Raw genomic sequence first — 22999 nt, 5'->3', positions numbered from 1 at the left:
TAAACAAACCACAGGTAATTTTTTTCAAGAAACTCATTTCAAAACAGAGGATAAACATATATGGTGTCCAAATTAATATTTAATGATATCACATTCATCATACAAATAAAAAACTAGAGGAGTAATGATTCTTTGGAAGAAAGACATTATTTTTCCTCAAATTATCTTTAATTACGAAGATGAAGAAGGTCTTATGGCATTAGTCACATTGAAATTTAACAACAGAATTTGGACATTGATGAGTTTATATTGGTTTCCTGGCATAGGGACAAAGACAGTTAAAAACATCTAGACTTTATTAGTAATTCATACAAAGGTAATTTAATAGTAGGAGGAGACTTCAATTGTATATTGAACAATTCTGAGACCACAAATCTGAGAAATCTTCGTCTTGTTCCCATAGCAAAAATATTTAAAAAATGGAGTGAAACCCTTAATTTAATCAACACTTTCACTTTCAAAGAAAATAATTCACTATTATTCTCTCATCAAAATTTTAGATTTAGAAAACAAACTAGAATTGATAAATTATTTATCTCACATGAGTTGAACACTAAAATAATAACATTTTCAATAATGCCTTGCCCTATATCTGATCAAAATTCTCTCATTTTAAAACTTCAAACAGATTTAAAAAAACTAACTCGCATAACAAGAGTACCAGCTTATATCACAAAATTAAGAGAATTTAAACCTTGGTTAGAAACAGAATTACATTTTTTTAGACACTAACTACTCTAAAGAGATAAACATAGTTATGATATGGGATGCTTTTAAAGCTTATATATATGGCAAAACTCTCACATGGTTTAAAATAAATCAAAAGAATGGGAATCAGAACTACATAATATACAAAAAAACAGCTAATAAAGGCAAAAATAATGAGCTAACACCTATGACTAATAATGAAATGATAATTGATGAACTAAATAAAAAAATATAATGAAATTTTAACTCACAAGACTAATTTGGCTTTAGAAAAATTAAAAATAAATGCATATTCCACATCTCCTAGACATCTTCATAACTTAGCTTTACGAGTTAAAAAACAATCTAAAGTAAATAACTTAATCAACATTTTTCATGAGGGAAAAAATAATAGAAACGTTTCAGACATAAGTGATATACTTGATGCTTTCAAGTATCATTATACAAAACACTTTGGAATTATAAATTCAAACAGTAACATTTCAAATTTAGATCTAAATTCTTCGAATATTAAGAAAATCCCATAAACATTACAACTAGAATTACAGAAACAAATCTCACATAAAGAAATTACAGAAAATATTAAAAAAAGCAAAAATAATAAAGCTCCAGGAATTGATGGTATTATAATTGAACTTTATAAAAATGTTCCAACTTCCATAATCTCACTATTTCACGAAACTTTACTCGAAATCCAAACTCATAATTCAACTCCACCATCATGGCATTACTCCTTAATCACACCCATCATAAAAGAGAATAAAGACTCTACATTATGTAGCTCCTATAGATCTATTTCTCTTCTCAATAATGATTATAAAATATTTATGTCAATCCTTGTCAACAGAATCAAAAAATTCATACCCCATATTATAAATGAAGATCAGACTGGTTTTATCCATAACAGGTGAACTAATGATAATATTCAAAGAATTCTAACTATAATTGACATATTAAATAGAAATAATCGGGAATCATTATTAATTGCCCTAGATATAGAAAAAGCTTTTGACTCATTAAAATGGGACTATTCATTTCAAATATTAGAACTCTATGAATTTCCTCACACATTCATTTCACTGATAAAAATATCTATAAAAATAACCTAGCATATGTAAAACTTGGCCCTTTCACCTCTGAGTCAATTGCAATTACAAAAGGTACAAAACAAGGATGTCCCCTTTCCCCAGTTTTATTTGCACTAGCTATTGAACCTTTTGCTTCTTCAATCCGCTTAAATCCTATAATAAAAGGTATCGATATACATGGATGGTATCATTCTAAAATTATGCTTTTCACAGATGATGTACTTCTCACATTGACTTATTCAAAGGAAACTTTAGAGGAATTAGATGTTCAGGTAGAAAAATGTTACTTAGTCTCAGGTCCATATTTCAATAAAGCTAAATCTAATTACCTAGTGTTGAACAAAAAGAATAAAATCTTAGTGGATGAAAATCACATAATTGGTAAACAAGTACTCACTCTAAATTACTTAGGTATTACTTTATGTAATAACATGGAAAAAATACTAAATATTAACTATAACAATATCAAACTTCTTAAATATTTTTATCATAAAATGGAACAAAATCAATCTGTACTTTGAAGACAGATTACAATTAATAAAAATGATATTATTTCCAAAAATTGTTTACATAAAGCAAGCTATTCCCAGGATTAACTTATACTAAAAAAAAATAAACTCGTGTTTATTAAAATTCCTTTGGTATCCTAATAGAAACAGAATAGCTATCACACATCATATCAGACCCTGGGACCAAGGAGGAATTAACTTTCCAGATATAGAAACTTACATTAGAGCTTCCATCTTTAGAATTGTTATCAATTGGATAGACCCTAGCTACTCCTCCAATTGGAAAAAATTACTTACTATTATTCTTTTGAATGAAAATTCTTTGATAAAAAATGCTATGTTAGACGGATATTATAATATACTATGGCATATTTTATGTATATGTATCCAATATAGCAGAACAAAACCTACTAATCTGACTTTTATAAACTATATCTTTTACATATTTAAGAAATGTATTATGTCCAATCCAGACATAAAGATTTGGATGAATATTCTAACTCCTTTTAGCTCTACAAAGGGTTTTCTCAAGAAGATACATAAAAATGTCTTCCTTTTATGGGAAACTAAAAATTTTATTTGTTGGCAACACTGTATTAAAGATTTAAAACCAATTCATAGTAAAAAAATAGCCAATACTTATAATTTATCCTCATCTGACTGGTTATTATTTCAAAATATAACACTATACACGTCTGATTTTTGCAGAACAGTTAGTAGTTCTTTTAAAGATATGCAAAACTTCATAAAAATTATATACAAAATCATATATGATAACTTTAATTGGAAAAACACAATTTCAAATCTATATAAATAATTAATAAATTATAAAGTTAAGCCTAAGCAAAATTACTGGAATTTCATTACTAAAGTGTACTCAATTAATCTAACTCCAGAAAACAAAACTAATCTATTGTACTCTGTTAAATTAACATCTAACACTCAATTCTGGAGAATATATACTTGGAAATTTCTGCACAGATCATTCTATACACCTAATAGACTTAGCAAATTCATTTCTTCTAATAGTGTAATTTGTTGGAGATGTCTGCAAACCTGTAAAGCAGACTGTATACACATATTCCATTATTGCATTAAACTTAAAAAATATTGGGAAGACATTAGAAATTTTCTGCAAGCTTTATTTTCAGGCACTTTTGTATTAACAAAATATTTAATCTTCCTGAAAGATTTATATATTATATTTGCTATGGACTATTCTAGCGGTGTCTAGAAAATGTACTTCTAGAAAATTACTTTCCAAAGCTGAACCAACTTTTGAAGAATTTTTGAACCTTCTAAACAAAACAGCGTTGATGGAAGTAAAAGTAAAAGAGTCAAGGATTATCCCTAAGAAATGGAGCAACAATCCATGGAAGAAGGTAACCCATCTCATGGAAACATTGACAATGGATTCAGTCTCTTCTTGAAAGCTCTGTATTAAGAAGATGAAAGATAAACTTATATACAAAATATCTGTATATTTGGCTTAGATTGGTTTATTATATAATTTATACTCAGGTCAATGTATATAATGTAAATATTTAGTTACTCTTGTTATTATTTACATATTGATATTTCTTTTGGATAATCTACAAGTAGTCTTTGTTAAATTTTCAAGAAAAATAATAAAAAACCTGAGTAAAAAAAAAAAAAAAGTCATCATCTAAAGTGACCATTTTTGCTGCTCTGATTAATTGCCCCTTAACAATAGAATGTTTTTGTGAAAAAGGGTGGCAGCTTGAAAAGTGGAGAAATTAATTACAGTATGTGTCTTTTCTAAAAACTTTAGACATGTATCTGTTGTTTAATATGTCTTTGGTTAACTTGATATCCAGGTAATCAATAGTAATACAATCAAAATCGAATGTAAATTCAAAAAATTATTTCGTATCATTCAAGTAGTTAATAAATATTTCAGCCTGTATTTTAATAAATATTTCAGCCTGTATTCTATCACCTCTAAAAACAATAAATATATCATCCAAGAAATGTGTGTAATAGATGAGGTTCACCATGTGGTGGGAGTTGTTAGAAATAAATTCTTTTTCCCAATATGCCATTACTAAATTGGCTAAACTAGCTCCACATGGTGAACCCATCGCCACACCTCGCTTCTGGAGGTAGTACTCCTTATTGAAAGTAAAGTAGTTGTTTGTAAGAATAATATCCAAAAGTGCCTTTATTAAATGTATTTCATGTGCTGGTGCCCCCTTAGCCTTAAGTATTAGGCTTACCCATTCAACTCCCTCTAAATGGGGAATTGAGGTGTAAAGATCCTTGACGTCGATAGTCAAAAAGTTGTTATCTTTATCAAACGAAAGGTCATTAATCTTTTGTAAAAACGACCAAGAATATTTACACACCTGGGGTTCAGACTTCAAGTATTTTTGTAAAATAGAATCCACAACCTTCACACATGGATATGTGATAGAACCCCTCCCATCTACTAGGGGTCTCATTGGGGGATTGAGTAAGCTTTTGTGCACCTTGGGAATGCCAAACATCACAGGAATTTTAGGCCATGGGACTAACATATAGTTAAAGATATCAATATTAATTATAGCCTCAATAAATAGGTAATTTAAGTAACCTTTAATACGACCGTAGGCAACATTAACTTCATTAAGTGATGCTTTAACATAAGCATCACTATTCAATAATATTCCCATTCTAGTGTTGTAGTCAGAAAAATCAAAGATGGCCAACCCGCCCCCTTTATCAGGCTTGACCACCCGTACTTGAAGAGATCTCAAAGAATGTAATGCTGACATTTCATCATGTATGACGTTGGCATTTTTAGTTCTTCTAATAGTAGGGTACCATCTGGTGTCAGTGGCATGTCTCAAATCTAACTCACATACACTTTCAAAAATACTGAGCACTGGGTGTAGTGGAGGATTAAATGTACTTGGAACTCTGAAAACCTGGTTATTATCAACAGTGTTACCAAATAAAATTGCAATGTTAAGCTTTCTAACAAAGAACTTTAAATCCATGATTAAATGAACAATATCCAAATGTCTACTAGGCACAAAGGTGTTGCCCTTTGCCAAAATGTCAATAAGAACAGGTTTAATAGTGATGGATGAATAATTAAAAATATTAAAGTCACCCAAAGAATTCTTCAATACAGTAACAATTCAGTCTCTGTCCTGTGCTATCTCCTGTGCCTGTTGTTGCACTACTTGTACTTTTGATTCTGATTGTACTGTCTCTTTGGGATAGCACCAGAGTGTGTGGACATCTGAAAATTTGAATTATTAACACCAACATTAGAGTCATGTTGGTTGATAGCTACCCGATTGTTATTGTTATTACGGATCTGCTCACTACATCTCATGTTTTCCTGATCAGGGTTAACCATCCCAGTAGCTTCAGTGTTAACATTGTTAGAACTGTTGCCTTTTAGTTGTGCCAAATTGTTGGAAATAAACAATGGCCCTACTTGGGACAAAGATGGCCTTGGGTAAGCTGCGCCGTTGTCATATGCCAAACGGTCTCTCTTCATTTTTTTAACCTTGCTGTATTTTAACCTGTCAAGCAGTTGGTCAATACTAGAAAAACACCTTTCATAATCAAATTTGTAGCTTACAAACTCAGAGTTTAAGGTAATATCAGTGTTTAAGTCTGATACTTCCTTGGTTAGTTCTTCAATTTGAAGTGAGTAGTGTTTGATCATTAGCTGCATTAAATCAAACCCTTGCTGGTCAAATAAGGTATTAAGTTCTAAATGAAACAAAGAGTCAGCAACTAGGCCCATGGGGTACTGGTGAAAATGCAACCCCTTAGGTACTATGGCCCAACGAGCAGCCATACCCGCTACGAGTCCCACTGCAGCAAAGCGTAATCTACATGGCAAGGAACGGAATAACCAGATGTAGATGTATATATGTAGAGGTATGTGTGTGTATATCTACCCATAGCTACATGGAGATATACCTCTCCATCTCCGTAGTACAAATGTATACATACAGAGACAGAATACATATACATACCTACATATAGGTATATACATATGCAGATACCCATATGTCATTAGTCATATATAGACAGCAATATATAAATATATACATGTATGCATACATATACAGATATATCTGTATATAGTAATGTATGTGTATATATATATATATATATATATATATATATATATATATATATATATATATATATATATATGTATATATATATATATATATATATATATATATATATATATATATATATATATATATATATATATATATATATATATATTTTTTTTATATATATATATATATGTGTGTGTGTGTGTGTGTGTGTGTAAATATAATGTATATAGCTAGGATATGATACAGCAGTTACGAATTACATATGTTCACAAGCCATGCATATGGGGGTGAGGGGTCCAATCAACAAACGTGTAACACGTAGCATCAACCCAGCCCCCCCCCCAGCTAGAGCAGTGAAACATACAGACACACAATAAAAGTAAACACACCACTGCTTCCCAGACCAAAGGCAGGATACTACCAGTGGGAGAGACCTGCCAGGTCTAATCTTGAAGCAAAGACATCAATGTCCCTTGTGGGACACCCCAAAAATTACTGATTTAAACCAGGCTATAGACATACATGGACCAGTAGGTTGTGCAAGCCTGATAACTCATGGGTTGACACAACATACGACATGGGTCCTGACATGCGGAGAGTGGGCAGTGTGTAGTGGTGTGGTTAGACTCCACTAGGGTTGCCACCTTTTCAAATGGCCAGAATGGGATCTTTTCGGAACAAACATCAGATTTTACAGGCCGACACATACCCATGGTCAGTACAAAGGATAGATCTTAACTTTTTTGCCTACATAATAGCTTATTCTTGTAGAATTTTAGTTGCTTATTCTGTTTCTTATAACATTTAGGTATTTTTAGATACAGAATAACTGTGTTATGCAACTATTACGTACAATATAGGACATAATTATGTCCTACAATCTCAGGACATTTACCATTTTTAATATTTTTTGTCAGGACACAACTGCCCAAATAGGGACTGTCCCTCGCAAAGTGGAACAGGTAGTAACCCTAGACTCCACCTGCACCCACAGTAAGGATGAGTGCTGTAGAGGAGGGGCAGGTGGGGGAACTATGGGTATGCAATTATGGGCCTAGGCGTGCAGGTGTTGTCTGGCACAGTTGTATTAGGACTGCCCTGGGGATGTAAGTAATATTCCGAAATGGGCAGAGTTTATGCCCATACATCTCAACCCCTAAGAGCAAATCCACTGGACAGGACATAAACCTTTGGGGGAGCAAATAGGGACCATACCTCTCAACTGCCCGTGATTTACAGGGATGTCCCTGATTTTGACTCACATTTTAACTCTGTCCCTCTTAATCCCTCCTAAAACTACTGACTTTTGGAGGAAAGGTGGTGAATAACACTTAATGAATAATGACAATAATTAAGTGTTATAAACTCCTTTTACTTCAGAAAATGTGTATTAATTCACATGCTCTGATTCTGTCAGTGTTTCAAATTAATAGCACTAATAATTTAAAAGTGTCGCTGATTGTCCCTGAGTGTTTCTTGACTTGTCCCTGATTCAGTTGAAATTTGTCCCCACTTGTTTGAGAGGTCTGATAGGGACAGAAAGCACATATTCCACTTACAACCTCAGAAAGCTGATAGAATAATAGGTATGCATTAGTATGACTTGGCTGAAGGATGTGGGGTTCTAAACCCAATTACTTGTCTGTATTTAATGGTGTCACTTCCCAGGTATTGTCAGACAGGTGCAGATTGTAAGAGGAATACACCAATAGTATGAAGCAAACTCTGGCCAGGCTGCGGATTCCATACAGTTGACCAGCATGCTTACACCTAATGGGCAGCCATTCCCGATATGGGTCCCACTGCAGCACAGTCCAGTTTAAAATGGCTAAGTACGGTATGACCATATGTGTCGTTGTATAACCCACTACACAACACCTACGAAAACATGGTCGCAATACCCCACTGTAGGCATATAAGCTGATGTAATAAGCATTAGAAGGTATTATTGTAGTCCTCACCCCCACCCAGGGGTGTGAGTGTCAGATGCAAACACCAAATGCAGTGCATTTGCAAGTGCAGGAGCAAGTGGATGTAAGCTTGTTTGGGCACCGGTATGCGAGTATCACACTGGTGAACCAATGTAGAGGCTAACTGAATGTAAGAAACTGTATCTAGAGGTTAGCATTGCTTAGCTCCACGCAAACCCGTGCACACCCGCTCACAACTGCTTTAAAGTGCCTTAATCACTCTGTACTCAACAGCTCATGTTCTGGCCAGCAACAAAATAGCCAGCTTCTGCAAGGCTAGAACATTGGACCCTGTATATCACAGTCATAGTAGTAAACCACTAAGCCATGATAGCACTACATATAAAGGAGGTATCAGTAAACTAATCCACAAAACAGGGAAATCAAATCAAATATATGAACTGAATCTATGTACAGTGTAATGTGCTATAACCTGCCACAGACCATAAATATGTGAATTGGAGTACTTCAGTAAACATAGAGTTGAGGTGTCACTCTAATAAAGATATAAAGTCCCCAGGACCCCATACAGTGCATGCACATATGAATGACGGATACCAGACACATATATAACCTGTAATGAGTAAGACGTCGTTGACAAAAGGCAAATATAATGCTAGATAACCAATAAGCAATGCTAACCGCAGCATAGCCCAACTAAGTAATTGTAAGCAATGTGTAGGGAAGCCAATACAATATGCCCACAGGTACATCTCTTTAAGCAGTGCCAACCTGAAGTAAGCAAGTGTGCCCATAGCTTAGCCTTTTCGAAACCGGCCATTTATGGAAAAGTGTGGGAATCCAGCCCTACTTAAACCGAAGAGGCGGGAATATGGTACATAACTGGTTGTAGCATCCCCCTGCAGGCAGAATGGCTGGAGTGGGAGAAGGCACTTGCTTTAGAGTGCAGCGCTGGGGCATCCAGGAGTCCAAATTCATGGTATGGCTCCTGGTAAAGCACCATGACAGGAGACTACTGCAGGGCCAGTACCAGGGCTCGCAGTACAAAACGGAGGCCTGGGACAGTCTCGCCCATGACCTCACTATCGCCACAGGTATCCCTGGACTGGTGAGCAGATCAAGCGCCATCATGCAGACCTGAAGCTGCAGAGGGGGGATGTCCTGGAACAGTGGATCCAGGAAGCAAGGAAGATGCAGAATGCTCCAGAACTGAGTAAGTACTCCTTCCACTATGTAGTTAATAATTACCTAGCTTGTGTATACTATGGATAGGTATGGGTAAATATCACTGTACTTTTCTGACAGCTGCAGATGAACGTGCTACAAACCAGCAAGCCTATGATGCTAGGCTGCAAAGGATGCATTGCGAGGCAGGTTAGTAAACAGCCTGCATGTACTGTCATAACAAATAAATGTAAGAGCCTCAGACAGTGTTGTACCAGTATACAGAATTGTGTAATATGCTGTGAAAAAAGGTGCAACCCCTGCATTGCTTCTGTTTACTCTGCAGTCATATGTTGTTGTACTGATGCAGTTATTAAATAGTACTGTTGTAGTAAGCAGTGTTACCCACACTGTGGTATGCAGATAAAATGTGTATGAAGTGCTGTATAACAATGTCAGAAGTGCAAATAGGTCAGTCATATTAGACGAAATACAATTGCCTGATAGCATAGTGTACAGTGATCTTAACTGTAATGCTTTTGTCACACACAGCAGGGCTTTGGATCTCAGGAGCGCTAAAGAGTTTTATGCATAATCATTCCACACAACTGCACAGAGTTTGTTAGAATGTTCAGTGAGAAAGCTGTATGCATATATATACTTAACAACTGTGCAGATTATGCTAGAATGCTCAAATAGAAAGAGGCATGCTTATTCATACCCCTCAACTGTTCCAATCTGTCCCGTATGTCCTGATAAATGGCCCACATCACCTGCCTTTTGCCCTGTTCCCCTGTCAAATTAATGTGATGATCCAAGAAATGTAGGCAGCTGTAAATGACATATTACTGATAGTCAGAGAATGTACATGCAAACATACCTGTCATCCCAGCATCTCACTCAAAGTGTATGACAGCAGTCAGCAGTCTCAAAACATGTTGCATTAACACCTGAGACTTGTCAAGCCTGTACGTAAGACACAGGTCCCGTACATACTAATCTACAAACATACCATTGTACAATATAACACCATTGGGTAGTGTAATAATACATGTAAGGGGCAGACCACTGCAATGACTACAAATGTTGTGAAAACTACAAGGATTTATTAGTTGTTAATTGAACTCTCTCTCTTTCTCACCCATACCATATGTGCAAAAATAACTGATTTACACAACTCATTTGGTATGTCTGCACTCCTAACTTTTGTTGGGACATATGTCCTATTGGTTTATAAATAGTCACATCTGTTTCTATGCATGTGCCATGTTAAAATACTCCCATATTGGTGCCCTGTTGCCATCAATGAAACCTGCATGTTGTTGTAATTGCCACTGTTTACCCATATATGCATGTGTTCTGCCTGCTCTGCAACTATGTTATATCTGGTGCCCTGGGTAATGGGAATACCTATGCATGCTGTTATAACTAATCGTGAATGCTATTGACTATTACTAACCTATATCTGCCTTAACTATGCTGCAACATAGCTTGTATGGGAAGGCCAGTCCCAGCGGACCCACCTGTCCCACCTCAGCTGGCCATGGCACCGGGCACCAGCACATCCGGGGCCCAGCCTAGGACATCCTCATCCGTTGGCCCTGCACCACATTTGGGTGGAACTGCCACAGGGGATGGGGCTTGGCCCCCCCAGGAGCGGGAGTGGACAGGAACCTGTCACCCATGGTACTGTCCAGGCAGTGGTACGTAGGGAGCTCGACAGGGAGATTTGAGACCGTCTATGCCAGCTTGAGGGCTTAGTGGCGCAACTAGAGGGTGAGCCTCCCTCTCCTACACAGCCCCCAGCACAGCCACTTTCTGGGCTGTGAAGGTGCAGTGGTGACTGCCCGTGGGTGGGGACGTCAATCCCACTGTATCCATTTGTGGGCTCATGGGCTTGCAACTTCTGAACACCCCTCCCTGTCCAAGGTGTCCTCCCCAAATGTGTCATATACCGCCCCTGTACATGTCTTGTTTGTCTTGTCTGTCATCCTACCCAGCCTATCCTCCCTGATCATACCTACTCTCTTCCCCAACATCCCACTCTCACCTAAAAATAAAAGAAAAAAAGGGCATCTGTTCCCGCAAACAAAGCACTCCCCATACATAGCTGTCCATTATGCACACATGTCCACTGGACACATGTAAATGTTTCTAATTGGCATCACAACATACTATTGTTGTCCTCACCCCTCTCTCAGGGTTGTGAGTGTCCAAATGTACCGCTGAATTTATTGCATATGCACAGCCATTGCTGTAGAAGAACTTGACAGCTATGGACCTTCCCTATACCCTTTCTGCACATCCCTAGCTACCTTGCCTACTGTCTTTCCCTCTTTGTGCCCCTTTTTCACCACTTTCCTATCACCCCTTTTTTCTTTTCTTTTAAAGAAATTAGCATGGGGGTAAGCAGGAGTAAGCACTTTTAAGCAGCAGTGAGTGGGTTTCAGCCTATTTGCACAGGGGTAAACACTGCTTACACAGGTTAAGCAATCAAGGATGTAAGTGAGTGTAAGGAACTGTAACCAAAAGTAACCACTGCTTACCATTGCACAAACTCATGCACACCCACTCACAACTGCTTAAAAGTGCCTTAATCACTCCATATCCAACGGCCCTTGTTCTGCCCAGCAACAAAATAAACGGCCTCTGCAAGGCTCAAAACCAGGACCCTGCACACCACAGCCAATGTGATTTACCACTAAGCCATGGCAGATATACAAACAGCAGTTGTTATCACAAACATATCATCCAGCACAGTCATTCAACAGTATAGGAAATGTATTCCATCATGTAGATGTATATGTGTGTGCTTATGTCCAGATATAGATACATATATATATATATATATATATATATATATATATATATATATATATATATATATATCAAGAACATACCATGTGACAACAAAGCATTAAAAAAGAATGAAAAGGGAAACACCTGCAACTCCTGTATTATGTAGTGGTGTTGTCCTATGTAATATCAAGACTCCCTCAAGACAGACATGTGTCATTAATACATGCAAACATTTGTACATTGGCCAAATACATTACTTTGTGCATTTTATTTACATTAACACAACAGTTCCTGTCCAATCATGATTTGAGAACAGTACTCTTGCAAGGTGATGTGTGCGACATCATCATTATTAAAAAGTTAAATGGGGTAACCATAGAGGGACCAGTAGTTTCATGTGTACAATGAGGTTGTCTGTATCAAGAGTACCTGGAACCTTTAGGAGTCATGTGCATACCAGGATTGTGTGCCTGAGAGAGGGGTGAGGACAACAGTAGTATGTTGTGATGCAAATTAAAAAGGTTACATGTGTCCAGTGAACATGTGTGTGAAATGGACAGCTATGTATGGGGCAAATGTTGTTCTGGGAACAGATTGGCCTTTTGTTTCCATTTTCGTAAGGTGAGAGTGGGATGTTGGGGAAAGATAGTAGGTATGCTTGTGGAGGATAGGTTGGGTAGAATGACAGACAAGACAGCATACAGGGGTGGTATATGACACGTGGGGGGGATACACCTTCGATGGGGAGGGGTGTTTGGCAGTCACAAGTCTATGAGCCCCCAAATGAAAACAGTGGGACGGAGGTCCCCACCCATGGCCAGCCACCACTGCACCTTCACAGCTGCAAGGTGATTGTGCTGGGAGCTATCTAGGAGGGGCAGGCTCACCCTCTAAATGTGACACTCTGCCCTCGAGCTGGCATATCTGGCCTTGAAACTAATTATTGAGCCCCCTACGCACCACATCCTGGACTGTACAATGGCTGAAAAGTTCCTGTCTGGACCTGCTCCCTGGGGGACAAGCCACATCCTCAGTGGCAGTTCCACCAGAAGGTGGTTCAGAGCCAACAGAGGTGGAGATTCAAGGCTGGGCCCCAGACATGCTGGTGCCCGGTGCCATGGCCAGCTGAAGTGGGACAGGTGGTTCCGCCAGGGCCTCCAATCCCATACAGCCTATGGTGTTGCAGTTTTAACACAGATATGGCTTAGTAATAGTCAACAGCATTCAGGATTACTTATAACAGCATGCATAGATATGACCATCAACCCAACACAACAGATGTCATACATTTGCAGAGGGAGCACAACACATGCATATATACTACATGACATCTGTACAAAGCGTAGATGACTTGTAACGGCAGCTATGAACAGTGGCCCATTATTGGCATGTCACTGTGATAACCTCAGACAGTGACTGTCTTACCACTGTTTCATGTGACGTATGTTCAATCAGGGATGTGATGGCAGTAACTCTCATCACTATCACCATGTACTGACTGCAATCCTCACACTATGCTTCTGCAGTTCACAGATGTGTGTTCTGTGAGTAACACAAAAAACAAATGGTTCCACACATTGACCAGTCCACAGATGACCCTACAGATGGGGGTTTCCTCACAAACAGAGCACTGTCTTGTCAGTTATTAAAACATGCAGACTAACAATTACCACACACAACCTGTTAAATTGGCAGTAGTCTCAATGAAGCATAACTACACTTACATGCTGTAGTCATGTCTAGCAAATCACCTTCCTATCTTTAGGCTATTTTCCACTGTGTATGTTGTTTGAGGAATATCCAGATATTTTCTGTGATGCTGTTTACCGAACACCAGATCCAGGTTCCAATCACAGCAACTGTCATGGGCTAACACCGACATGATGTTCCTAGATATTGTACTGTGTTTCCATGCAATTGGCTATGGGAATGTCACCACAGCTGTTCCACATGCAATCAGCTAGAGGAGGACTGCAATAGGTGCAGAGGCCATCACCTGATCATGACCATTACTTACAAAACACAAGCTGCTGCCGAGCAGGTGTACAACTCCACATTCACCAGAGAGTGTGTGGGAGGGACAGACAGAGGCAAAGTACATCAGAGAAGGGCTAGGAGACTAAAACCTAAGTATCATCTGTCACACACCTACCAGTACAGGGGTTCAAACCCCTAACTGACTAGCCATTACTATTACAAATGCATGCAGTTACTCCATGCGTCACATAGCTGACATGTTGGTATGCTGTAAGAACATATATGTGTGCTGGTGAGCGACATCTGCAACAGAGATATAGTAGGCATACATTAGGTGTAGCACACATGGCTGTCCACATGAACAGATATCAATGTCAACACAACCACACTCTCTAAGGGACTCAGACACATTGGCACACTTTGGCAGGCTCACAAATACACTTCCAAACTACTAAGTTTGCCACACTGCAGTAATGCACAGGTATTACATGCACCACAGGGGATATCATGAGGTTCTATGGGCTAGGGCATGTGAACGTGTCTGACATCAGTCAGTATGCCAGTGGGAGTTATACTGTGTGTGACTGTGGTTGGGAACATCATACCCAACACGTAGACACAAGGTGCCAGTACTGACATGCATGTGTTCATTGCTTCATGGGTTTGTAGTGGCTGGCTGTGCAAGATGGCTGTACAAGGCTGGGTGAGGGGTAATCCTTGGCATCAGGCCACCTGACAATGGTCTGCAGTGTGGTTCAGGGGTGTAGTGTCTGCAATGTCCCACACAGATGTATATTGTATGACCTGTTCTGTCATCCTGGTTACCATTGTGTGTGGCCATTGCTTTGCAATGCATGCCATGTGTGTGTTTGATAGTCCTTGACATGGACAATGCCTAAGATGTGCACGTCCCACAATAATGTACAGTGACATGTTTAAGTGTACCTGGTTTTCCTGGCACATGTGTAGACTGACTGTTATCATCAGATATGCCAATACTGGCCTGTGCCAATACTGCTAATAGACAGCAGGTTGACCCTGCATCTGCAATGATAGCATGATACAGGTATTCCCTGGTGTCAGTGGCATCTGTCCATACAGGATATGTGTAAGGCATTGTATGTCTTTGTGGATCACATTTGATGGCACCACATATGTTGCAGGCATCCAGTGGGGAACATAGTGAAGGTGCATTGTCTGCAGTTATGTGCCTATTTTACTGTTGGACAGGGTGCCATATCCTCTGTGGCCCACTGCAATCACACCATGCCTACTATCTGTCAGCAATGTGCAGGGTACTAGCAACATAGCGGGATATTATAGGCAAGTGTGTTTGTGTATGACACATGGGTTCAGACCATATTCTGGGTAATAGTAGGGTTGCTTACAGTGTTCACCAGGCCTTTTGCCAGATGTAGGGGTATGGCTTTCCAACCCAGTCTCCTGGCTGATTGAAATCTGTAAACCTTGTGAGGTGGACATTGTGACATATAATATGGCCACCATGTAGGAAAACTACAAAACCCGCTCTTCAACATGTCCACTGGTTAGGCATTTATAGCCACCTCCACACAGACTCTGACTGTCAAACACACACAAACACACACCTGTCATGTCTTGGAATAGAAATCCTACCTAACTAGTTTATCACGCTACAGCATTATGCAGTTATAGCACGCGGTCCGGAGATTACTGGGCAACTACATCCCCAACGGTATATTTCACAAAGAATGACATCAGCAGGTTTACCAAAGTAGGGCATTTCAGATTTCCTGTAAGTGAGTAGCCCAAAATGCATTGCTCACAAAACAGACAATGAGACACACACAACTGACATGCGTGGGTATAAAACCCATGACCAAGATCTATATCACACTACTACATAGAGATGTCATAGGACGCACCACAAGGATTACTAGGGAACTTTTTCCCCAGAGGTGTATTTTACAAGGTATGACATCAGCAGGAGTACCAAAGTAGGGCATTGTAAATGTCCTGCAAGTGAGTAGGGTATAATGCATTGCTCCCTACACAGACATTGAAACACACAGAAAACATACATACCTGCCATGATTGTGGACGGATCCCTACCACAGTTCTAAATCACACTTCAGTGATATGCAGTTACAGGACGCGCTACAGAGATTACTGGATTACAGCAGTCCCAGAGGTGTATTTCTAGGTGGGTGACAGCAGGGTTGCCAAAGGTGAGTATGTTAATCGTAAGGAGTGTGCGTACTCTAAAAAGCATTGTTCCCTTCTCAGGCAGACAGTCACACAGCTAGCATGTCTGGGATTAGAACACCTACCAAACTAGTTTATCACACTACATCATTACACAGTTACAAGACATACTACAGAGATTATTGGGCTGTAGTACTCACAGAGTGTATTCCTAGGTGAGTGACATCAGCAGGATTGCCAAAAGTGAGTATGTGAATCATAAGGAGTGCGCATACTCTAAAAAGCATTGTTCTCTTCTTAGGCAGACCCATACACACACACACACACACACACACACACACAGTTAGCATGTCTGGGATTAAAACACCTACCAAACTAGTTTATCACATTACAGCATTACGCAGTTACAGCACGTGCTACAGAGATTGCTGGGTTACAGCACTCCCAGAAGTGTATTTCTAGGTGGGTGACATCAGCAGGATTGCCAAAGAAGGGCATTTGAAGTATACTGGGAGTTGTACATGTCTTGTACCTGTGTGCACCCGCTGCTTACTGTCACGAAAACACATTTACACCAGCATAAAAGTGTCTTATTCAGGCCTAAATGACATTATCAATGAGCCTTGCAGGTCTTGAACCCTGGACCATGCACACCAAGGTCACTGGACTTACCATGAAGCCATCTGGGTTGTATACATATTTCATATTTTTTATAATATACATCTTACTACAGGTATTCCACAGTACTGAAAATAAATGGGGCAGTCACCTTTTGTACATATGTACAGTACCCTTGAATGTACTGTACTCTGTGAAACAACATAGACAAGTCTACATCTGTTCAACTGTCATAACTAGATACATATATGCACCTATGGGATGCGTGCGCACACACACACACACACACACACACACACACACACACATATATATATATATATATATATATATATATATATATATATATATATATATAATATACATGTCTGAACACCCTTTGTGACACAGAAGGGATCCAAAGGAACTGACGTGTACACAAAACAGAGGCATCTCTTGTTTTATAACATTTAAATCGTAATCAGTTCACCAGAGAAGGGATGGTTGTTGTGTATGTGGAGTTTGGGGTGGGGAATGATGGCTAAGGAAATATACCCCGGGGATTGTGGAGTTTGGGTGGGGGAATGATGGGTATGGACATACACCCCGGCAACCACTTCTGTATTACTGCTCGACAGTGGCACAGGAAAACAACATACCCAACTGTAGTCATTCTTGACTGTCTATTCTTTTCTATTCCTAACTATGTAATAATTTGTAGACTCCACTCACCACAGATGACTAGCATGGTGTGCTGCATGTTAAAAGACATAACACATGTGTATGCCTGGCTACAGGGTAGTCACACACACACACTTGCCAGTATTGTGCATACATGTCTTGCCTATGTAAATGTAACTAGTAGAGTGGTATGCAGTTGGGGTATGTGCCACAGACACCATACAATTACACTTACTCTGATTCTGCTTCTGAGCTGGGTGACATCACAGAACTGATTACTTGCAGTGGGGTGGGGGGAAATGGTGGTTTAGCAGATGACAAGCATAAAGGCCAGTGCAAAAGGTGGTTTCTCTTTGGAAAGCAGCAAAACCTGCTGTCATGACAGGATGCAGACACAAATACACACACACAGCTATTTGCTGACATACACATACAGTTGTCAGTGGTGGGATCAGAACTCCCACCTATTTACTGATCACTATTACAGTACTACACAGTTATGAGACACACCACAGAAATTCCACATTTCAAGGCAGTCAGAATGCCCTTCTAAGAATGAGGACAACAACAAGGATACTGACAGTTAAGATGTACATAGCTGTAACCCTGTGTGTTTAAAGTAGGAGTCCATTACAACCTGTATGCACAAACATGACACATCATCTACAGGTAAGACATAGGTAGGCCTGAGAGGTATAGTTGTAGTTCAACAAGCCCTGAACTAGAGTATGCCAATCTGTGGAATGGACAACTACTATCACTATACAGCATTACAGTGGTCATGCTCATACACATAGAATCACAGGACTTGTTTGGATGCATTGACTCCAATTACACAAGGTGACAGTGGGCATGCTTATACACTTAAAAACAAAGGGCTTGTTCGATGCACTGACTCAAATTACACAAGGTGGCAGTGGGTACACTCATACACTCAGTAGCACAGGGCTGTTCGGGATGCACTCCAGTTCTAACCACGGAAGGCCACAGTGTGCATGCTCATACACTTACATGTACAGAACATGTTGTAATGGACCCCAATTGTAAACACACAGGTTTACAGCTATGTACATCTTAACTGTCAGTATATATGCATATCATACAGGTTTACTACCAGATTCCTGTATGTGGCCCGTAAATTATATGTCTGTGTCTGTGCTGTATGATACACATGCATTCATGTACATGAAGTACTGACATATGTATGTGAAGTATACACAATAATGCATGTGTGGAAGTGACAGACAATAGGTTAAATGGGACATACAGGTGGATGCTAACTACAGCATGTGTCACACATATTGATGCCCTGAAAAGCATACATTGATAGCAGGTTGTGGACAGTGGCATTATACTTGGAACAGTGGCATGTGCAAGCATAATATGTGAGCCCCATTGTCTAATGGTACTGAGGTGCAGGTGTCAAGATGATCTCTCCTGGCTGTGTTAGTAGTTGTCATTATTAGCAAGACTGCTACACTAAGTATATCTGACATTGGTCATATACACAGTGTCTGCTGGTGTCCGTCACCTTAGATGTAGCATTCGATACCAACCACATTACTGCCACTCACAGTGATGTCATGGTACGAGCGGCAACTGCTTGACCAAAACAATGAGCCAATGTCCTGCTGTAATTGTGAGGTTGTCCAGTGTCTGTCATTCTGGGATGTCATGACTGAAAGACAAGCCTTTGTCACACAGCACATACATCCATGATTCAAGGGAGTGTGGATAATACCTAGGTCGCATTTACCCATATACTGGCATTCCAAGGCAAAATTCCTAAACACAGAAGTAACACCCTGACACCTAAAAGACAATTGCATTGGATTCTTATGCTAACCAGTGCTAGATGTGTGGCTTTCGTAATCCATTTGCTCAATGTAGAAACTACAATGGGGAATACTGACATCTGTGCAGGGAGGAACACCTGACTTTAGACTCTGTAGTGCACAATTGCACTACAACCATATAACTTAGATCTAGACATGTGGGCCATAACACTGGTACAGACCATTCCAGGTGGTGGTGTCCACATATTCATAAAGGATACTCACAAATAAAGACCACTACTCCGACATAAGTCATCACAGATGAGTCAAGTACAGGTGACTGTGGAAAAAGCTGCATTCTAGGGTGTATCCTCTCACATCCATCACCATGTCCTCAGACTACCAACACACATCCATACATGTGGTATGACATAGTATGGTAGAACACCAAATAGCCTTTGATTGATGGACTGTACCTAGCCCTACATCAACTGTGCAAAGTACCCATGTACTGCCACAGTTGCATAATGTGTTATGCAATGCAATTATACCACTGTTTGTAACCAGGTCAGTTGTACACATACCAGGGTCCCTCGGATGTTGTCAGCATTAACACAGTCGACTGTTGCTGTACACCAGTAAACAACAATCTCATGGTTAGATATGACCTAAATGTACCTGCCCTGGATATGTACATCTCACACTCATACAACATAAATGAAAATACCATAGCTGTTGTCCTTTCTACATACAGGTGGCTACATTCATTACACACATGCACATGGCAGATAGGTCCATGGCTGCTGAATAATAACAGTACATAAGGTTTGATATCTATGTTGACAGAGGTAATATTCCTTCTGTACTGGTCACCCATGACACCTATCATATCCTACAAAAACCCATGTGGCATATATGTCATTAGACATGTCCACCTAATGCAATGCCTACAAACATACCCAAATAACAGGATCATAGGACCTACACACATGGCCTGTATTGAAAGACTCAAGGAAATACAGCTATGCTCTGTATATTCCTGAGTAGTTGCAGGTGATATGTCCATGACATGTACAGCCATGTGTGCCCACAGCTCCTACATATACCCCATGTCAACAATAGCAGCCATGCATGCTGTGTGCTGTCTGGACATTAACCTTATTACCACAATAGTCAGAACGTGCTGGGGTGAGATGTTTACAAGCCACAGACCTCGCACATGCTTGAATGAGTGTAATGTCTAGCTCAAACAGAGCACATTGCTGGCACTCTTCCAGTAATCATGAGGTGTGTATGGCATAAATGAAGTGCTCACTGTTGACCATTACAGTGCCCTGGCTTCACCATGGAACTATCAAGTAACAGTTTGTGGGATCATGATATGAAATATTGCTGTGTGTATGTCTTGCTGATATAACCCAGCCACTGGGGATGCACAAGCCAGTGCATTTCTTTGTGCCAGTCCCAAGCCCGGATAAATGGGGAGGGTTGCATCAGGAAGGGCATCCGGTGTAAAACCCCTGCCAAAAATTACTGATGCGGAGAACTTTTCATAATTACATACCGGATCGGTCGAGGCCCGGGTTAACATGACCGCCACCAGTACTGTTAGCCAACAAGGTGCTGGCGGAAATTGGGCTACTGTTGGCCGAAAAAGAAGAGGAGGGGGAAGGCATGTCCGAAGGCAGGAAGAGAGGAGGAAGGTTAGGAGTGTAGTACTGAGGGTAGGAACTTTGAATGTTGGCAGTATGACTGGTATAGGGAGAGAGCTAGCTGATATGATGAAGAGAAGGAAGGTTGATATACTGTGTGTACAAGAGACCAGATGGAAGGGAAGTAAGGCCAAGTGTATAGGAGGCGGGTTCAAATTGTTCTATCATGGTGTGGATGGCAGAAGAAATGGGGTAGGAGTTATCCTAATGGAACAGTATGCTAAGAGTGTTTTGGAGGTGAAGAGAGTGTCTGATAGAGTGATGTTTATGAAGCTTGAAATTGATGCTGTAATGATGAATGTTGTTAGTGCATATGCTCCACAAGTTGGGTGTGCGATAGATGAGAAGGAAACATTTTGGAGTGAGTTGGATGAAGTGGTGGTGAGTGTACCCAAGGGTGAGAGACTAGTGATTGGAGCGAACTTCAGTGGGCATGTTGGTGACGTGAACAGAGGGGATGAGGTAGTGATGGGTAGGTATGGTGTTAAGGAGAGGAATGCAGAACGTCAGATGATTGTGGATTCTGCGAAAAGGATGGACATGGCTGTGGTGAATACGTATTTTAAGAAGAGGGAGGAGCATAGGGTGACATACAAGAGTGGAGGAAGATGCACACAGGTGGATTATATCCTATGTAGGAGGGCCAGTCTGAAGGAGATTGGAGACTCTAAAGTGGTGACTGGAGAAAGTGTAGTTAAGCAGCATAGAATGGTGGTCTGCAGGATGATGTTGGTGATCAAGAAGCAGAGGATGAGTGTGAAAGCAGTGCCAAGGATAAAATGGTGGAAGTTAAAAAAGGGTGATTGTGAGGTGGAGTTCAGGGAAGAGTTGAGACAGGCACTGGGAGGAAATGAAGAGTTATCGAATAGCTGGGTAACTACAGCAGAGCTAGTAAGGAAGACTGCTAGGAAGGTGCTTGGTGTGACATCTGGACAGAGGAAGGAGGACAATGAGACATGGCGGTGGAATGAGGAAGTACAGGAGAGTATACAGAGGAAGAGGCTGGCGAAGAAGAAGTGGGATTGTCAAAGAGATGAAGAAAGTAGATATGAATATTAGGAGATGAAGTGCCTGGCAAAGAGAGAGGTGGCGAAGGCTAAGGAAAGGCATATAGAGAGTTGTATAAGAGATTGGACACAAAAGAGGGAGAAAAGGACCTGTACCGATTGGCTAGACAGAGGGACAGAGCTGGGAAAGATGTGCAGCAGGTAAAGTTGATAAAGGACAGTGAGGGAAACGTACTCACAAGTGAGGAGAGTGTGTTGAGTAGATGGAAAGAGTACTTTGAAGGGCTGATGAATGAAGAGAATGAGAGAGAGAGAAGGTTGGATGATGTGGGGATAGTGAATCAGGAAGTGAAGCAGATTAGCAAGGAGGAAGTAATGACAGCTATAAAGAGGATGAAGAATGGAAAGGCTGTTGGCCCAGATGACATACCAGTGGAATCATGGAGGTGCTTAGGAGAAATGGCAGTGGAATTTTTAACCAGATTGTTTAATAAAAATTTGGAAAGTCAGAGGATGCCTGAGGAGTGGAGAAAAAGTGTTTTGGTACCTATCTTTAAGAATAAGGGTGATGTGCAGAGCTGCAGTAACTACAGAGGGATAAAATGGATAAGTCACAGCTTGAAGTTATGGGAAAGAGTAATGGAAGCTAGGTTAAGAAGGGAGGTGATGATAAGTGATCAGCAGTATGGTTTCATGCCAGGAAAGAGCACTACAGAAGCAATATTTGCTCTGAGAGTGTTGTTGGAGAAATACAGAGAAGGTCAGAAGGAGTT

Source organism: Protopterus annectens, chromosome 3.part1 (assembly GCF_019279795.1).
Source record: "Protopterus annectens isolate FY-2018-M chromosome 3.part1, PAN1.0, whole genome shotgun sequence".
NCBI lineage: Eukaryota > Metazoa > Chordata > Ceratodontiformes > Protopteridae > Protopterus > Protopterus annectens.
The sequence above is the reverse complement of the archived record's forward strand: the minus strand, read 5'-3'. Positions refer to the sequence as shown.